The sequence below is a fragment of the Mustelus asterias genome, chromosome 7 (genome assembly GCF_964213995.1).
Source record: "Mustelus asterias chromosome 7, sMusAst1.hap1.1, whole genome shotgun sequence".
Classification (NCBI taxonomy): domain Eukaryota; kingdom Metazoa; phylum Chordata; class Chondrichthyes; order Carcharhiniformes; family Triakidae; genus Mustelus; species Mustelus asterias.
Window position 1 is genome coordinate 132,710,214 of NC_135807.1, and position 21,451 is coordinate 132,731,664.

Genomic DNA, 21,451 nt, shown 5'->3' on the forward strand with positions numbered 1-21,451 from the left:
GCTGCTGGAACTTTCTGGTGGTTCGCGCTGGCAGGATCTTCTGGTCCTGCTGACATCGTACCTCTGCTGCAGGTTTCCCGGTGGTGAGGAATGCATTCAATGGTAAATCCCATTGACAATGGTGGAACCAGTAGATCCCGCTGTTGGCCAATGACGGGCCGCCATTGATAAACACGGGGTGGATTGCACGGATAAACCCGTCCAGTTAATGTCAATGAAGTCTTAGTTTGAAAGAGTGCATGGTTCTGATTTTCCCTTTAATCCCCACCTTACGTTTAGGGCGACACGGTGGCACAGTGGTTGGCACTGCTGCTTCACAGTGCCAGGGACCTGGGTTCAATTCCCGGATTGTGGTCACTGTCTGTCCGGAGTCTGCACGTTCTCTCCGTAGCAGTGTTGGTTTTCCCTGGGTGCTCCGGTCTCCTCCCACAGTCCGAATTTCTGGGTTTCCTCCCACAGTCTGAATGACGTGCTGGTTAGGTGCATTGGCCATGCTAAATTCTCCCTCAGTGTTTCCGAACAGGTGCCAGAGTGTGGCAACTCGGGGATTTTCACAGTAACTTCACTGTAGTGTTAATGTAAGCCTACTTGTGACACAAATAAATAAATAACCTTAAACTTAATAGGTTGGTGCTGTAACCTGTCCGATTCTGTTCCCTGGTTGCATTGTTCTTCCAGTCCTCAAATAATTATTCCATAAAATTAAGTAACACATTAAACAAAAGTTGCTTTTTGAGGAATAAAAAACAATCTTGATTGTACCAGGGCGACACATTCTCCCCATGTCTGCATGGGTTTCCTCTGGGTGCTCCAGTTTCCTCCCACAGTCTACAGATGTGTGGGTTAGGTTGATCGGCTATGCTAAATTGTCCCTTAGTGTCAGGGGGATTAGCAGGGTAAATACGTGAGGTAAAGGGGCTGGGGTGAGATTGTTGTCAGTGCAGGCTCGATGGGCTGAATGGCCTCCTTCTGCACTGTGGGGATTCTATGATCTCTTACCGTGCTGGAGTTCAAATTTCAGCTGCTATCAACTAGGCCTCACTGTGTGCTGACCCTGACTGAAATAAATCACAATCTCAAATTTTATTTAACTGAACTCTGGAAAATATGTGAGGAAAACCAGCTGAACAATTGCGTAACTGCGAATCGGTACTGTCCGAGGCAACGATGCGATTATGAAGTTAAAATTATTTTGTGCTTTGACCTCTGCTTTACAATAAAAAAAAAACGAAAAGAATAATTCAATCACCTTCTTGCCTTGAATGGTATGCAATCATCCAGCAATCTGCCATAAAATATGATTCAAATGCTACACAATTCATCGCACCACATTCCGAGATCTTTGCTACTTTATTCGGCGTGGAGAACGAGAGAGAAAGAAGTCTGAGAATTACGGATATTTGCGTGGCATATTGAGTGGCCCAAGAGTAATGGGAATTATGTGATAACAATATATTGGGCTGCTTTCAGTGGCCTGTGTCTCCCTTGTCATCAGTCATTTTCAGTGGGCAAGGGGGAGCAATTGTTGGGCATCAAATCATCATCAAGTAAACCAGCTCTGACACCAGCTAAAAAGGGAGATGGATGGTCAGCGAGCTCCATGTGGAAATATTCACCAAAAGCTACCGTTTCCTCGGTATCAGAGCACAATCCCCCGAGACAGACCTGACGGTCATTTTTTTTTTATTGGAGCTGTGCGGTCACCTATAATTCTTCGCGGGGTCACCGTTTGATGGGAAATTTTCATAAGCAGGGTGCTGCAGGTTAGGCCAGTCGGGCTCAACTCTCTATTTAGTTTCCTTTTCTGATTCCTTTTAGGTTAGGGAGCTTGCTAAAAACTTCCAATGCTTTATCGTTACACTGCACCGTGATATATTCATCACAGCCGGAGCGTAATTCACATTTATGTACCATCTAATACCCTGTAGTTTTCCAAGAGAAATCTCTGAGGTGAGAAGGAAGGTCAAGTTGTAGCTAAATGATGATTAAGTGACATCTTTCAGAAACAATTATCAGAAGTGGGAGCTTGTGGGATTACAACCGCTTTGCATCCTCTTACCTGATTTCAAAGAGGGGCGATTGGTATATGGAATTCTCAAGTTCTTTTCTCAATCTGACCTCAAAATAAAAAAGCGGCATTCTTTGAAATTTAAATCGTGAATCTCACTGTTTGTCTTGCGGTTGAGGGGCAATGTAGAAAAAGATCATTTTGCTTCATGTGTTTGGCAATGTCGCTCCAAATCCAAACTGCTGATCTCAGCAGGATTTCAATGCCTCTCCCATTTTAAGTCAATGCTCCTTACTTGCATGTTAAAAGATAACTGGTTCTTGTTTAACTCATTAACAAGCGTGGACCTACACTAAGGATTTGAGCTTTAGTCAGTAGGTCGAGTGCAGTTTGACTATTTTGGAATGTACCGTGGATTGGCTAATTTTAACATGAATGTTTCAACATTGTTAACGTTTTGTTTTTTTCCTAATTTCTGTCAGCCAGGCTGAATAGGGTGAGCGCGGAGCTAAGAATCATTGAATCCCAACAGTCTTATGCTTTTTTTAAATCAGAGAGTTTAAAATTCCTGTCTTCTCTCTCGGAAACACTGAACTACATCATAGAGTCCACTAACCTACACATCTTGGGACACTAAGGGGCAATTTAGCATGGCCAATGCACCTAACCTGCACACCTTTGGAGTGTGGGAGGAAACTAGAGCACATGGCGGAAACCCAAGCTGACATGGGGAGAACATGCAGACCCTGCACAGACAGTCAGCTGAGGCCGGAATCGAACCTGGGTCCCTGGCGCTGTGAGCCAGCAGTGCTAACCACTGTGTCACCGTGCCGCCCAAGAGACGGTGGAAAAAATGATAGTGAACCTCATGGGTAGAAATGAAAGTTGTAGCACCCGGAGAGGTAATCACCGTTGGGTTTGTAATTAAAGTTTATTTATTAGTCACAAGTAGGCTTACATTAACACTTCAATGAAGCTACTATGAAAATCCCCTAGTCGCCACACTCCGGCGCTGTTCGGGTACACTGAGGGAGGATTTATCATGGCCAATGCACCCTAACCAACACGTCTTTGGACTGTGGGAGGAAACCGGAGCACCCGGAAGAAACCCACGCAGACACGGGAAGAATGTGCAGACTCTGCACAGACAGTGACCCAAGCTGGGAATTGAACCCGGGTCCCTGGCGCTGTGAGGCACCAGAGCTAACCACTGTGCCACCGTCGCGGTACTGAAAAATGATGATTTATTTTTGCTTTTCCATGAATGGTTTGAAAATCTTAATAAACCCTTCGAAACACTGACAATCAGGAATATGAGCATCTCTTTGATTTCCAGATAGTAAAGGCACCCAGCCAAGCACTATTGCAGGAACCCAGAAGCAATGGTCTTTTAAAACATAGGGACCCTCATTAAGTAAGTCCATTTGCAAATTCATTTGACATTATGGGTGGGATTTTCCAGCTGTGCTCATCCCAAGACCGGAAATTCCTGCCTAAGGTCAACAGACCTTTGCATCGTCTGTGTCCTGCCCGCTGTGATTCCTATGGCAGGCGGGACGGGAAGATTCCACACTCTGTATGACTTGAGGAGTCCTTTTTCCTCCCAATTGTGGTGTGAATGGCCTTAGACTTGTGCTAAGAGGCCAGATTCTGGAAGGGAACTGAATAGTTACAGCTCGCCACTTCTGCTTGTCTCCTAAAGCCACAACCAAGGTTCCAACTGTTTCCATGCTGGGATATGAGGAACACAAACATATTAAAGCATGTTACACTGCTTTCTACTTCTTAGATCAGTGCAAAATACGTTGGAATGTTAGTTTATTACCACGTTAGAATTTGACAATAATTGGAATGTTTCAAAGGGTCAAACCGCTGAGAGTCTATAATTCTCAATCTGCTTGGTACAGGAATGTGCTCATTAATGAGTATCCCTGGGTGGCGCAGTGGGTAGCGCCCCTACCGCTGGACCGGGAGATCCAGCTTCGAGTCCAACGCCAGGACTTTTTGCCACACATGAGGAGCACCTGGCGTGTTTCAATGGACTGATAATCAGCTAAGGAATTCTAGTGGTGGCACGGTGGCGCTGCTGCCTCATAGTGCCAGAGACTCGAGTTCGATTCCCGGCTTGGGTCACTGTCTGTGGAGAGCTTGCACGTTCTTCCCTGTGTCTGTGTGGGTTTGCTCCGGTTTCCTCCCACAGTCTGAAAGATGTGTGGGTTAGGTTGATTGGCCATTCTAAATTTTTAAAATTTATTTATTAGCGTCACAAATAGGCTTACGTTAACACTGCAATGAAGTTACCGTGAAAATCCCCTGGTCGCCACACTCAGGCACCTGTTCGGGTACACTGAGGGAGAATTTAGCATGGCCAATGCACCCTAACCAATACATCTTACGGACTGTGGGAGGAAACCGGAGCGCCCGGAGGAAATCCATGCAGACACGGGGAGAACATGGAGACTCCACACAGACAGTGACCCAAGCCGGGAATTGAACCCAGGTCCCTAGTGCTGTGAGGCAGCAGTGCTAACCACTGTGCCACCTTGTCACCCAGATTGCCACTTCGTGTCAGCGGATTAGCAAGGTAAATGCGTGGGGTGACAGGGCGAGGGGCTGGGGTGGGATTGTGGTCGGTGCAAGCTTGATGGGCCGAATGGCCTCCTTCCACACTGTAGGATTCTATGAATTCCCCTCACTATTCCCCAAAGGATAAAAAAAAATAGTATGGGCGTGACGATACGCAAGAGGGAGAACGAGCATTCCTGAACATGAGAATAAATCTGACTGTCGCACACTCAAAGGGCTGATTTAAGACGGGACGGGACTGAAATCCGTCGGAGATCAGGCAGTGTCATTTCTAAGCAGCGCGTTCTGCAATATACCTGCTCCACATTGTATCCTTGCTATAAATACAGAGTTCTGATGCAGTCTCCTGCTCATGACATCCAGCCAATAAATTCACATGACAGTCATGAAACGCTCCTATAATCAGTGACATGGGATGATTTTCCGCTCCTGACAAGCCCTTGTATTGAGTATGATAACAGTTACTCTGTCTTCATCCACTGCTAGAGTATAATATCAATCCGTTTGATGATCCAGCAAACGAAGACCAACACTTCTGTATCAATCTTCATAGAGTGTGCTGCCTTTCGTCTAACAAAGAGGCTGAAATGAGATCATTCAATCACTTTGCTGCCTGCATGCATGTTCAAACCTATTTTTTTTTCTCTTCTCACTGCCCCCCCCACCCTCCATCCCCCTCGCCCCCCCCCCCCCCCCCCCCCCCGATCATTTCTGCCAATGTGTCCTTCCAGAAAGCGTGGCACGGATGGTTAATTGGCACCTCAAATATCATAATTTTACGGCACCCTGATATTCGGGGAAACGCCATACGGACTTGCTGCCTTTTGCTGACACACGGCAAGGGTGGACCATTTGTTGTTTTTTTATTCTTCCCTCCCTCATTTTCCTCTTGTTCATCATAAAAACCCGAAAGAATTATTTTTGCACCATCACCATTTTTTTTCCCCTTTCTTTCTCTTTTTTTTTGCAAGGCTTCCAAACTGCCCGCAATTAAATTAAGCTCATAAAATGCACAGCCATGGTTCTCCTGGACAGGCAGATCCATTTAAAACTGCGTGTGCTCTGGCTTCTGCTGTCCTCATGAAATATTGTTCAATCAACGGCCAAACTTTTCCTTGTCAGTTTTGATATATCCGATAATAACTGTAGGTTGTTTTGCAATGTCCAATGTTCGGGCTTGATGGGCTTCTCATATTCTTTATTGTTTTTTTTTCCCTGGCACAATGTTGCCTGGACTTTTCTTTTCTCTGCAGTTTTGTGAAATGAAACAACAGCAAAAAACAAAATATATCTAATCCTTTAAGGGCTGTTTTTTTTTTTACTGCAAATGAGTGTCCTGTAGGGCTAATGAATGCCTTTTGGTGGGGTAAATAATGCCACTTGTGGCTGAAGGTTATCCATAATTGTATATTGGGATCACAGACCGATATAAAATGTGCATTTCCATGGCAAACACAAACCAATCCGTATTAATACAACAGACATGTCCAGAACTAAATTCTAGACTGACCTGGAGAGGGGTATATTTTTTAGCCAACTTCCTGTGTCATTTCTATTACGAGCGGTGCTGTACACAATTCATCCCACGCAGCTTTTTTGAATGGAAGAAAATCTTTTTCGCCACATAACATGGATGATGATTTTTCTCTATCCAAATCTTGCACGTCGACTCGCTCTCTTCAAATAAATAGTGGCGCAGTGGTTAGCACCGCTGCCTCACAGCGCCAGGGACCCAGGCTTCAATTCCGGCCTCAGGTCACTGTGTGGAGTCTGCACGTTCTCCCTGGATGGAATTTTACCGGCATGTCCGCCTGAGGCTCGTAAGATCCCGCCCGAGGCCAACGGAGAATGCTGTTCTGTCCCCCCGTGTCTGCGTGTGTTTCCTCTGGGTGCTCCGGTTTCCTCCCACACTCCAAAGGTGTGCGGGTTAGGTGGATGGTTCATGTGAAATTGTTGTTTGTGGGATCTTGCTGTGCTGAAACCAGTTGCCATGTTGCCCACGCTACAAAGGCTACTAAACTTCCAAGTACGTCATTGGCTTTTAAGTGCTCTGGGGATGTCTTTGAGGTCACTGAAAATCTAAAAGTTCTTTTTTTTCCAGAGTATGCCACTATCTAAATTAAGTAGATTCATAGAATCCCTAAAATGCAGAAAGAGGCCATTTGGCCAATCGAGTCTGCACCGACCCAGCTTTTTTCTTGTATCTTATCCAGCCCCTATCCCCATAACCCCACATATTTACCCCACTAATCCCCCTAACCTTGGGAGACTTGGCAGCTAGTTTCAACACAGCAAGATCCCACAAACAGCAATGAGATAATCAGATTTTTTTGTGACATTGGTTGAGGGATAAATGTTGGCCAGGACAACTGGTGATAACTACATTAAAATGGCAATATGTGATATCTCACAGCTATCTGCAGGGTGATGGGGCCTCCATTTAACATCTCAGCTAAAATGCAGCCCCTCACTCCCGCATTTGTGGCAGCATAAGATTTTAGAGTGGGATTTGAACCTTTGGGGTCAGAGGCAAGACTGCTACTCACTGAGCCATGGCTAACACCTATATTAATCCAACGGTCAGATTGGCATCACTGGCTGGCCAGCGTTTATTGCCCATCCCTAGTTGGCCAAGGACTGTTGAGAGTCAACCACATTGCTGCGGATCTGGAGTCACATGTAGGCCAGACGAGGTAAGGACGGCAGGTTTCCTTCCCTCAGGGACACGAATGAACAAGATGGGTTTTTCCAACAATTGACAATAGTTTCATGGTCATCAGTAGATTCTTAGAATCATAGAATCCCTACAGCGCAGAAGGAGGCCATTTGGCCCATCGAGCCTGCACCAACAGCAATCCCGCCCAGGCCCTATCCCAGTAACTCCACATGTTTACCTTGTTAATCCCCCTGACACTAAGGGGCAATTTAGCTTGGCCAATCAACCTAACCCACACATCTTTGGACTGTGGGAGGAAACCGGAACATGTGGAGGAAACCCACGCAGACACGGGGAGGACGTGCAAACTCCACACAGTCACCCAAGGCAGGAATTGAACCCAGCATTGTGAGGCAGCAGTGCTAACCAACAGTGCTAATCTTAATTCCAGATTTTTAAAATTGAACTCAAATTTCACCATCTGCCATTGCGAGATTTGAACCCAGATCCTCAGAACATTAGTTGAGTCTCTGGATTAATAGTCTAGCGATAATACCATGAGGCCATCGTCTCTCTTTATGCGGAATGTAGTGTTACAGTCATAGCTAGGGTGCAGAGAAAGATCAGCTTAATATAAGGTAGGTCCATTCAAAAGTCTGATGGCAGCAGGGAAGAAGTTGTTCTTGAGTCGGTTGGTACGTGACCTCAGACTTGTCTATCTTTTTCCCGATGGAAGAAGGTGGAAGAGAAACTGGTTCACTTGCCACATTAATGACGAGATCAGGAAATCTGTTCATAAGGTTTCACAGGCTAATCAGTAAAGAAGCACCTCAAATTCATATCCCTGATCTCAAACCCTTTAATTTCTTCACCTCCTCCCTATCCCTAAGCATCCCTAACTTTCCAACCCTACAAAGGTTTTGTGTTGCCCCACTCCCAGCCTCTTGTATTCGTATACAGTGATAAGTATTGTTTCTTGCGCGCTATACAGGCAAACCATTCCTCGAGCACATAGGGGAGAGGAAAGTCATTCATGGGACCTCAGCGTCGCTGGCTGGCCAGCATTTATTGCCCATCCCTAGTTGGCTGAGAGCTGTTGAGAGTCAACCACATTGCTGTGGCTCCAACACAGTGGCTGCCCTTCAGTTGTGTGGGCCCCGAGATCTAGGATCTCCTCTCACTCCTCCTTAAATCCAAAATGATTGACCAAGCTTTTGGAGACTGGACCTAATATTCCTTACATTGTTCAGTATCAAATTTAGGAGTATAAAATGCTCCTGTGAAACACCTTGGGCCTTTTTACCAAGTTAAAGCTGCTATATAAATACAAGATATTGTTAATGCAAGGTTTACTCTTCTGTATAAATGGGAAGCTTTTGGTGAAGCAGTTGAGGCTACCTCATTGAATGTTTTTAAGGCAAGGATAGATACATTTTTGAACAGTAAAGGAATTAAGGGTGAGCGGGCGGGTAAGTGGAGCTGAGTCCATGAAAAGATCAGCCATCATCTTATTGAATGACAGAACAGGATCGAGGGGCCAGATGGCCTACTCCTGCTCCTTGTTCTTATGTTCTTATGGTCTTTTGGGGCGGCACGGTGGCACAATGGTTATCACTGCTGCCTCACAGTGTCAGGGATCCAGGTTCAATTCCGGCCTCGCGTGATTTACTAGGATGCTACTTGGATTTGATGGTTTGAGTTATAAGGAGAGGCTGGATAGACTGGAACTTTTTTCTCTGGAGCGTAGAAGGCTGAGTGGTGATCTTATAGAGGTCTCTAAAATAATGAGGGGCATAGATCAGCTAGATAGTCAATATATTTTCCCAAAGGTAGGGAAGTCTAAAACTAGAGGGCATAGGTTTAAGGTGAGAGGGGAGAGATACAAAAGTGTCCAGAGGGACAATTGTTTCACACACAGGGTGGTGAGTTCCGGAACAAGCTGCCAGAGGTAGTAGTAGAGACGGGTACAATTTTGTCTTTTAAAAAGCATTTAGACAGTTACATGGGTAAGATGGGTATAGAGGGATATGAGCCAAATGCGGGCAATTGGGATTAGTTTAGGGGTTTAAAAAAAAAGGACGGCATGGACAAGTTGGGCCGAAGGGCCTGTTTCTATGCTGTAAACGTCTATGACTCTATGACTGTCTACACATTTTCCCCGTGTGTGTGTGTTTCCTCTGGGTGCTCAGGTTTTCTCCCACATTCCGAGGATGTGCAGGTTAGGTGGATTGGCCATGCTAAATTGCCCCTAAGCGTCCCCATCTGTATATATAGGTTAGGGGGATTAGTGAAGTAAAATACATGGGGTTATGGGTATAGGACCTGGGTAAGAATCAGTGCAGACGGGATGGGCCAAATGACCTCCTGTAGTGATGCTATGATTTTGCAGGTATGTTACAGAAGTTTCACCTGTTTTCTTTATCCTGTTAATGATTACAAAACTGAGAAGCGCATTAGCAATTATTCTAATATATGCTCCAGGTGAAACAGACTCTAATACCTGAACCATCCTTTGGGAACATTGATCATTACACCCCCTCATTTATATTAATGGGAATGTCATGTACGCACATGAAAGCTTGTAGAGGGATCTCAGTGTTGAAAGCAGCACATTTATTTTCAACTGCATTTTTCATTATTTTAGCAGCTAGTCTATTACTGGGAGAAAAAAATGTTTTAATTTCCTTCCTATAGAATTGTAGAATCCCTACAATGCAGAATAGGCCATTTGGCCCATCGAGTATCCACCAACCCTCCAAAAGAGCACTCTACCTAGGCCCACTCTCCCACCCGAACCCTGTAATCCCGCGCATTGATCATGGCCCATCCACCTAACCTGCACATCTTGAACACTAAGAGACAATTTAGCATGGCCAATTCGCCTAACCTGCGGATCTTGGAATACTAAGGAGCATTTTAGTATGGCCAATCCACCTAACCTGCACATCTTGAACACTAAGAGACAATTTAGCATGGCCAATTCGCCTAACCTGCGGATCTTGGAATACTAAGGAGCATTTTAGTATGGCCAATCCACCTAACCTGCACATCTTGGACAGTAAGGGGCAATTTAGCCTGGCCAGTCCACCTATCCTACTCATCTTTGGACACTAAGGAGCAATTTACCACGGCCAATCCACCCAACCTGTTCATCTTTGGACACTAAGGGACAATTTAGCATGGGCAATCCACCTAACCCGCCCATCTTCTTTTCCTTGTAAAAAAGATTTTTTAAATGCCTGACCATGAATGAATTCCCTTTTATGAATTGGCCCCTCAATTTACCTAAGTTTTGCCCAATATCCTGTCAGAGGTTTGTTGAAATCTAAGAACAAATTGTCCAGGAACCCTCAAGTTTTAAATTCTTATCAGCCTTCAAACCCCTGAATGTCTTGCCCCCACCCCCACCTCTGCAATCTTCTCCAGCTTTGCAACCCTCTGAAAAGTTTACATTCCCCCACTTCTATCCTCTTGCTCCACCATTGGCCGCCATTTAGCCATTGGCCAACAACTCGAGAATTTCCTCTCTGAACCTCAGAGGTGGTAAATTCCAGGTAAAGGAATTCTTCTATTTAGTTCTAGATTTGGAACTCCACACTTCCTCCAAAAGTTTATTTATTGGTGTCACAAGTAGGATTACATTAACACTGCGATGAAAGTGAAAATCCCATAGTCGCCACACTCTGGCACCTGTTTGGGTACGCTGAGGGAGAACTTAGCATGGCCAATGCATCTAACCAGCACAGCCTTTCAGACTGTGGGAGGAAACAGGAGCACCTGGAGGAAATCCAAGCAGACACGGGGAGAATGTGCAAACTTCACACAGACAGTGAGTGACCCAAGCCGGGAATTGAACCCGGATCCCTCATGCTGTGAGGCAGCAGTGCTAACCACTGTGCCACCTTGCCATTCCTCTCACTGCTAACTGGCGCAATTTGCAACTGGTGTCCGGACGCATTCGTCCTTTGGAATTTTGTTTTTTAACTAATGTTCCCTCTGGATAATTTGAAAACATCTTCAAACTTCAGAATGGATAGAATATCATTCTAAAAATGAAAAGATAGGGACAGATTTTGGTTTTCAGCAGTTTCATTTCCTCAAAAATGTTTCCTCAACATTCTTACATCCTGCGCTCACCCCCTTTCATTGCAACATTGTACTTCCTGTGACTCCTTACCCAATTTACAGAGGCACTATATTTCTTTTCATTTCCCGCACCATTGACAAATATATTGGATGTGCCTCAAAATTGGATGGTGTAACAGGGGAAAAGAGAAGGAAAATTAAAAAGTCTTTAGACAGTTACATGGGTAAGATGGGTACAGAAGGATATGGGCCAACCACGGACAATTGGGACTCGCTTAGTGGTTAAAAAAAAAGGGCGACAAGTTGGGCCAAAGGGCCTGTTTCCATGCTGTAAACCTCGCTATCTATGACTCTAATTGGATAGGAAGGTCTACAGTCTCTTGCCCATTGGGCGGCACAGTGGCACAGTGCTTAGCACTGCTGCCTCACAGCACCAGGGACTTGGGTTCGGTTCCCGGCTTGGGTCACTGTCTGTGGAGAGTTTGTATGTTCTCCCTGTGTCTGCGTGGGTTTCCTCCAGGTGCTCCGGTTTCCTCCCACAGTCCAAAGATGTGTGGCTTAGGTGGATTGGCCATGCTAAATTGGCCCTTAGTGTCAGGCAGACTGGTAGGGTAAATACATGGGATTAAGGGGATAGGGCCTGGGTGGGATTGTGATCAGTGCAGACTCGATGGCAGAATGGCCTCCTTCTGCTCTATAGGTCCTATGATCTATGATCTATCATCCTACTTGTAACCGCAACCTGCATTGCTGCTCCTCCCTGCAGGACCAAATGCCACGTGTGCTCAGATTGCTACCCTGCATGTAAATAGCACGATGTGGAGATGCCGGCGTTGGACTGGGGTAAACACAGTAAGAAGTTTAACAACACCAGGTTAAAGTCCAACAGGTTTATTTGGTAGCAAAAGCCACAAGCTTTCTGAGCCTTAAGCTCCTTCTTCGGGTGAGTGGGAATTCTGTTCACAAACAGGGCACAAACAAACAGTTCACAAACAAGTCCTTTAAGACTTGATTAGCTGTAAGTATTCACATTCCAACCATTATTCTGTAAATTGAGTCTGTGTCTTTATATGCCCTGTTTGTGAACAGAATTCCCACTCACCTGAAGAAGGAGCTTAAGGCTCCGAAAGCTTGTGGCTTTTGCTACCAAATAAACCTGTTGGACTTTAACCTAGTGTTGTTAAACTTCTTGCTGTGTAAATAACACGGCAGAGGCTGGGCCTTTCTTTCCATTTAATTTCCCAGTTTATCACTGCAGTCCCCGTTCTTGTTGTATCGCACCCATCCCCACTTCCGACCCCCTCCCCCACCATTAACACCTGGAACAACCAAGAGTATATGGCGTGAACCTCTGTATACCCTGTGGTATTAGCAAGTCAATTGGTGATGGTGTCGGAGAGAGAGGTCGGAGCAGTGGGCAGCTTTTTCCCCCTGTGCTGGTTCTAAAAACCTTCCACCTGAAGGCTGGACCCAGTCCATTTGTAACTGAAGTCTAGCCAATTCCAGTGCTTCTGACTGAGTTTCTGGCAATTTCAAATGCTGAGCTATCACTATTAGAGCAATTATCTCCACCTTCCTTGCCCCTTCAGGTATAGTCAACTGCAACAGGCCCGCCAATTCCAAAATCTTTGTTTGAACCACCTTTTCATAGAATCATAGAATCCCTACAGTGCAGAAGGAGGCCATTCAGCCCTTTGATCCTGCACAGGCAACCATCCCACCCAGGCCCTATCCCCGTCACCCCACACATTTACCCAGTCCCCCTGTCACAATGTGGCAATTTCGCATGACCAATCAACCTAACCCACACATCTTTGGACTGTGGGAGGTAACAAGAGCTCCTGTAGGGAACTCATGCAGACACAGGGAGAATGTGTAAACTCCGCACAGATATTCACCTGAGGCCGGAGTTGAACCCAGACCCCTGGTGCAGTGAGGCAGCAGTGTTAACCACTTTTGTAGGTCGTTAAATACGACTGAAGATCCACTAATTTTATCAAAGCATGATGTTGGTATTATGATGACACTGTGCCTTTAAGAATTGCAAGGGGTTTGTTTGAAAGTCAGCACTGTTTTATACGGTGCAGATTTATATTATGTGTGCTCTTACCTTCTTTAACACTGTGTCATAGGCACACTATAATCTCCAAGGCACACATCACCCAGACCTGGATAGTTCTGCCATCCCTTCATCTGTTGTCACTGTTAATATCCTGGAATACTCTAACACTACTGTGGGAGCACTATAACAGAACGCACATCCACTCTTAAAATGACTGTTCAATGGGTAATCAATGCAATTTTGCCTGCACCACTCACATCTCAAGAACAAAGGTTTAGTGATCTTGTGTAAGAAAATAAATTTTCCTTAAATAATTGCATCTGTTTATGCAACAATCCTATGAAATGCAAATCCTATGAATTAATTATAAATCATCTCAATCAAATTCTTCATTAAAAATTGTTAGTTTGAAGAGGAATGCATTAGGCTGGATTCTGGGCTGAGCAATGAAGGAATGACGCCCAGTGTTTCAAGACATCTTGCGTAAGGATTTCCGTCAATCCAGCACCCACTTCAATATGACACCCACTAGAGGGGATCTGTGGTGTCTGTGAACAAGGCAAGCCGTAGGGTGGCTTTCCAATCAATCACCTTGAGTATCCTCACTGAGGCTCATATATAGAAAGCATGAGGTAAAAGAACTGGAAGCATATTGTATTTAAATCATGTACAAGATGCATATGAAAGCAAGTCAAAAAGACAGTTTAAAGGTTATTTATTAGTGTCACATGTAGGCTTACATTAACACCGCAATGAAGTTACTGTGAAAATCCCCTACTAGCAGAAAAAGTAAAATAAAGTTTGCTGACCCAGCAAAATTAATTTTCTTCTGAGGGATTGGGACTCCATACTTGTCAAATGAGTTTATCAAGGCCAGAGACAGTGTTCAGCAGTTGGTACTGGAGGCCTCATGAGAAGATGTGCTGATCATGTGTGGTTGCGAAGACAGCCATTTTGGATTTGACAGGGAGGTGAAAAAGCTCTTAGCTCCTGGGTGTAACCTTCAGGAAACCCGGTCATCTGCAGTTAAATTCAAAATAGCGAATAATAGTGAGATTCACAACCGCATGATAATATTTAAAATGCTAGGCTGTCTCCTGGGAGAAGAGTGGTTACCCACCTATTTCCGTTACAACCAGAAGTGGGCAGTTTGCAGATGTGTCATTCAACCGTACTCAACCCAATTCCACTTTCTTCAGGGGTTAACATACCCCCTTTTTCACCTACGCACTTAGTTACCGAGATTAAATAAGTTGCACTATGGTATAGCAAAGCTGATTTTATTAAACCGAAAGGTCATTTTAATTGAAGTATTTTTCTGTTGAAGTAGATTATTTTTTGACCCTGAATATCATTAATTAGATAATAATAAACTGTGGCTTCAAATTGTAAAATCTGGCTAACTTTAATGACCTGGTTTGTTAATAAATAATGTTTTATTCACCTTTTGAAACACTAACTATATTAACATCCGATGGATGATACATTGAGCTGGACACAATAGGGACACCAACAGGGAATAGCTTATGGTCTAAAGGTGCAATGTATTTATTAAGAAACATTAGTTGAATAAGCAGGCTGCCATTACACTCTGCACTACAACATACATACATGTTACTTGATGTCTTATAAGGTCTTACAACAGTTGTCTGCTATTATTACCTACTCTGTATAATGGAATAATGATGATTATATGCCCATTTTGCAAGGATCTTAAACAAATGGCGTAAGGCATGGTTAAAAGATTTGTGTTGGAGAATTTCTTTCACACTCACAGCTCTCCCTGTTAATTTGGTCTGTGGAAAAGGCACACCAGACAATGCTCGTAAGATGTGAGTGCAAAAGCAAAGATCCTTCAACCTTGGCACAGTGAGCAGCTTGTAATGCCACAATACTTTCATCGGAAGGAAAGCTTTGGTGATTTGCAGAGCAGAGATGGTATATCTGTAATGATATACTTTCACAGATTTCATTAGTGAACAACTAGGGATTTATTAACAAGTCATGAAGAGCAGCGAGTGGCATGTTTGCAGCTGATTCGTGAATACCTCCGCTTAGGAAAACCCCTCCCCCCGGGGTGACTCCCCACTCTGAGTTCCGATTGGTCATCCAGGCCAGGTGACCCTTACTCTGCTGTGTTGCCCTTAAAGGGACAATCACCACAATGTTGTTGTCAGTTGCTTCTTGTAACACTCAAAAACATTTGTCCTTTACATTCATTAATGTTGAAAACATCCCAGTGAAGCTCTGTAGAGAATTGGTTTACACACTGACTGTGATCATTAATATTGGGGTAGTAGATACAGAAACATGGTGCCTACCCTGATTTTTAACAAATGAGCAGAATCGTAATTCTTAGGCCAGAATTTTCCAGCTGCACTCACCCCCAGACCGAAAATCCCATCCAAGGTCAATTGACTTTTGCATGGTCCGCCCCCACCCGCTACGATTCCTGTGGTGGGCGCAACGGGAAAATTCCGCCCCAATTAGTCTTCACCTGGACTTAAGTAAAGGATGGCTTTTCCATTAGTAGGACACGGCTGGTGGATTACACTGGCCCCAGTGCAATCTAGTCATGTGCAAGCCACATCCTGTATTGCTTTCACCATGAACATTGGCATTTTAAAAATGTTGTCAATTATGGCGAAAGAGCATCCAACAGGAATTAGTCGTTCAATTGTACATCAGGGTGAGATTCTATCAAAGCTATTCATCTCTACCGCACCTGCGATGTGGGATAGCCATCCAATCACAGTAAGCAGGGAGAATGTTTTTCAGTGTTTCTCCAGTTCTGCTTCCTTGAGCATCCTAGATTTTTATCACTTCGTCATTGGCAGCCATGTCTTCAGTTCCCGAGTCCCAAAATTCTGGAATTCCCTTCCTAAACCTCACCGCCTCTCAGCTTCTCTTTCCTGCTGAAAGATGCTCCATAAAATTTACTTTTTGACCAAACTTTTAGTCACCTACCATCTCCTTATACGTCTCGGTGTCAAATCTTGTTTGACCTTGTCCTGGGATTCATTGGGTGGCACGATGGCACAGTGGTTAGCACTGCTGCCTCACAGTGCCAAGGACCTGGGTTCAATTCCCGGTTTGGGTCACTGTCTGTGTGGAGTTTGCACATTCTCCTCGTGTCTGCGTGGGTTTTCTCCGCGTGCTCCGGTTTCCTCCCACAATCCAAAGATGTGCGGGTTAGGTAGATTGGCCATGCTAAATTACCTCTTAGTGTCAGGGGGAACTAGCTAGGGTAAATGCATGGGGTTATGGGAATAGGGCCTGGGTGGGATTGTGGTTGGTGCAGACTCAATGGGCTGAATGGCCTCCCTCTGCACTGTAGGATTCCATCCTAGGTAATAAAGGGGCTTTGGAGGTCTTGTGCAATGGGTAGTGTCCATAGCTCTGGGCCAGGAACTCCGCTTCAAGACCCACTTCAATACATTATAAACATGAAAGGTGTGTTTGTAATGTGGCTAAACAGGTGATCAGCCTGTAAGTCCTGCCAATACATCTGATGGTGGGTGGTAAGAACAGGATAGTTTTCTGATCAGCCACACTGCAGAAGGAATGGCAAACCACTGCAGTACTTTGGCAAGCTTGGACTAATCCAATGGAAGGCCATGGTCACCAATGCTTTCTTCGGGCATGGTACCTGAAGCAGGAGGAAAGGGGCTATCTAGTGGAGCGACACGGTAGCACAGTGGTTAGCACTGCTGCCTCACAGTGCCAGGGACCTAGGTTCAATTCTGGTCTTGGGTCACCGTCTGTGTGGAGTTTGCACTTTCTCTCCGTGTCTGTGGGAGTTTCCTCCGGGTGCTCCGGTTTTCTCCCACAGTCCAAAGATGTGTGGGTTAGGTTGATTGGCCATGCTAAATTGACCCTAATGTCAGGGAATATGCAGGGTAAATGACGGTTGGGGGAAGAGGGTCTGGGTGGGAGTGTGGTTGGTACAAACTCGGTGGGCCGGGTGGCCTCCTTCTGCACTGGAGGGATTCTATGATTCTATGATCTAAATGCAAATTGGTTTTGAAGAAAATGGGTTTCCATTTTAAAATCAGATTTCTGAAATCAATGCAAAAGGAAAGTGAGGCTGGGCATATAATGTGGGGAAGGTGACACATCACATTTCCAAGTGAAGAGTTCCCCCTTGTTGCTTGGTTTATATTTTATACTTTTTTGCAGATTGTCCTGTCCATTACTTATCTCTTTTGCAATGCAAACTGAAGTAACAATGTCAAATGGCAGCAATCATTTATCTGCTGCTGAATCTATGTTGATGGTATCAATGTGAAATTACTGTTGCTTCAAATCAACGTTATGGGAGGGGAGTAATGTTATCTTTTGGTGACAATACAAAACAACAATAGTTTGCATTGATATAGCACCTTTAGTGTAGCAAAATGGCCCAAGGCTCTTCACAGGAGACTTAACATTTGACCCCAAGTTACATAGGGAATCATTAGATCAGGAAAAGGTAGATTTTAATTAAGTAAAGAAGGAGAGAGTGAGGTACCTTCTTGATCCAAGATGGCGCTGGAGCATGGCAACTTCTTGCGAGCTGTCCTCAGCATAGCCTCTAATTCTATCTTTTTCTCTCTTTCTATGCTTCTAAAACTCTATCCTAACTCTTTTAAACTCTCGAACAATAATCTTTCTCTGCGCCCTAGTGACTGCAACATTACATTCTGCGCCCTCTCATCTCCTTCTCAGTGTATGGTATAGTTTGTCTGTATAGCGCGCAAGAAACAATACTTTTCACTGAATACCAATACATGTAACAATAATAAATCAAATCAAACCAAGTCAAAAAGATGAAGAGATTTACGAAGGGAATTTCAGAGCTTAGGCAGCTAAAAGCGGCCAATGTAAAAACCATTAAAATTGAGAATGCACAATTGTGTCAGCTACCCTTTATATATCATTGGTACTGCAATTGACCCAACAGAAAAGTTTAAGGTTTATTTATTAGTGTCGTAAGTAGGCTTACATTAACACTGCAATGAAGTTACTGTGAAAATCCCCTAGTTGCCACACTCCGGCGCCTGTTTGGGAGAATTTAGTATGGCCAATGCACCTTACCAGCACGTCTTTTGAACTGTGGGAGGAAACCGGAGAACCCCTCATATTTATCCTGCTAATCCCCCTGACACTAGGGTTAATCTAGCATGGCCAATTAACCTAACCCGCACATCGTTGGACTGTGTGCACATACATGTGTGTATATGGGAGGGGGGGGGCATGCTGTTGGTGAGCAGACTAAAGGTGAGCATTGCTACCTCACAGCACCAGGGACCTGGGTTTGATTCCCGGCTTGGGTGACTGTCTGTGTGGAGTTTGCACGTTCTCCCCGTGTCTGCGTGGGTTTCCTCCGGGTGCTCCAGTTTCCTCCCACAGCCAAAAGATGTGCCGGTTCGGTGGATTGGCCATGCTAAATTGCCCCTTAGTGTCAGGGGGACTAGCTAGGGTAGACACATGGCATTATGGCGATAGGGCCTGGGTGGGATTGTGGTCGGTGCAGACTCCTTGGGCCAAATGGCCTTCTTCTGCACTGTAGGATTCTATGATTGTATGAAAACTGCATTACTACTCATTCCACCTTTCTGTCAATTTCAGGTCAATTTCACAAATTCAAAGTCAGCCCACCAGCGATCTCTGCTTGCAGAAGCTGATTTGGAGGCGCGACTGCCCTCATTCAGAATGCAGCAATATCAAAAAACGATCAAAGTGAACGACAGAAATGTTCCCAACCCTGTTGGGAAGCAATCAGCATAACCGTACGCAGAAAACGTTGGGACATTTAACTTGCTGTTCGATTGGGAAGCAGGTCAGCACAAACCACGGCAAAATAACCTGATGAACCAGAATAACCACGCTCACCTGAGGAAGGAGCAGCATTCCGAAAGCTTGTGATTCCAAGTAAACCTGTTGGACTTTAATCTGGCGATGTGAGATTTCTTACTGTGCTCACCCCAGTCCAACACCGGCATCTCCACATTAAGGCAAAAGAGACTTCAGGTGGACCAGAGTCAAAGGTTTTAGATTAGGTTATTAGATTTTTAAGCCCAACTATTAAGTGCATTTTACTCATCTTCGCACTTTGCCTTTTAAGTGGGAAACCTTCCCTTTTAAGTACTGCAGATTTAACCTGGATTTGTCTCCAATTTAGTCACCCTTGTCTTTTTTTAATGCTGTAAGAAGTTTAACAACACCAGGTTAAAGTCCAGGCTACCAGTGATCACTTTTACAGAAACCTTTGAGAGTTTTGTATTAATCATCTAAAGGATCAGGTAGGTCAATTTATAAAAGATCCTTTTATGTCTGTTCAGGTGATTGGATCTTCTGAGGAATCTGACCTTCCTTTAAGTCTCTAGATGTTAATGATGAACGCACAAGAACGACATGATTTAAAATATAGACAGGCTTTGCAATTTAATGGAATCTACTCTAACATGTCCCCATTGTACTCTTAGTATTGGTTGGCAACTCATTTGTCAGATATATCATCATGCACTGTTTTTTTTATATATCCAACGAGGAAAATGACTCGGGATAAAAAATTCCATGTGAAATCACTTAGCATGAAGAGGACTATTCTGAAAATGTTCTGCTGGTTACATTCCCGGCGTCTGTGTTATTGTTTCTCATCTGTGAAATAAAGTAACAGGTACTTAACGTACCAAAAACAATTTGTACAGACATTATTCCACCAATTCAAACTGTGCATGCCTCACTGAGGACTCCTTTATCTAAGTGTGGCTTAATACATTCTCATGCTGTGCTCTGATAACTTCATTTTACAGTTGAAAAGATCACCTGCAGCATGCAGAGCTTGGAAATGGGACTCTGGTAATTTTGGATCGTGGAATGTACTTAGGTGTAATGCAGAAAGAATAATCGCGAAGCAATGAGAATTAAATAGCAGTGGTGGTTTAACTTTGTACGTACACCCTAATAAATATCCGTAATTATGAATTCAGTTTTAAAGCCATTTAGTCTCTTCAGCTGTGGAAGTCTTTTGTTATTATAATCTTAGGTAAATGATTGCAGACAATTTAGAGTTAGATTGTGCTGCAGATAAATTAAATTGATGTGCCTTCTAAGTTTAAGGCATAAATGCTCTGCAAATTGAGCTTTCATTTAGTGATGTATGGCCTACCCAAGCCAACCCCTAATTCCACCGCTCTGAAAATGGCACTTCGCTTTCTCGAACGTTCACCTTTACATGTTAATCTGTTATCTTAAACTCTTAATCCCACCCCCGCCACCACGTTTACAAAGAAAGTTCTGATGTTGTGATGTAAATCTTCAATGTATGGTTGTCACTGTTCCCGACCTAAATTAAGCAGACGGAAAATCTTTTTACGGTCCACATTGGAACTGAAACTTGGAGGATATGAATACAATGCAATGCAGCGAAGTTAGGTTCAAGTTTAGTTCAAGGTAGGTGGAGTGTGAGTTCAGTTTCTTCGACAAGTCGTGAGTGAAATACAGTGCATGACTTGCATGACTATCAGACATCTCAAAGCACTGTGCAACCATTGGCACAGTGGTTAGCACTGCTGCCTCCCAGTGCCAGGGACCCAGGTTCAATTCCAGCCTCGGGTCACTGTCTGTGCGGAGTCCACAACTTCTCCCCGTGTCTCCGTGGGTTTCCTCTGGATGCTCTGCTTTTCCTTCCACAGTGCTGTTTAGGTGCATTGACCATGCTGAAGACATGTACCAACCAACTTAAGAACAGCTTCTTCCCTACTGCCATCAGACTTTTGAATGGACTTACCTTATATGAAGTTGATCTTTCTCTAAACCCTAGCTATGACTGTAACACTGCATTCTGCACCCTCTCCTTTCCTTCTTCATGAACGGTATGCTTTGTCTGTATAGCGTGCAAGAAACAATACTTTTCGCTGTATACTAATACATGTGACAATAATAAATCAAATCAAATCAAAAAAATTCTCCCAGTAGTCGCCGGAGTGTGGCGACTAGGGTATTTTCACAGTAACTTCATTGCAGTGTTAATGTAAGCCTACTTGTGACTAATAAATAATAAACCTTT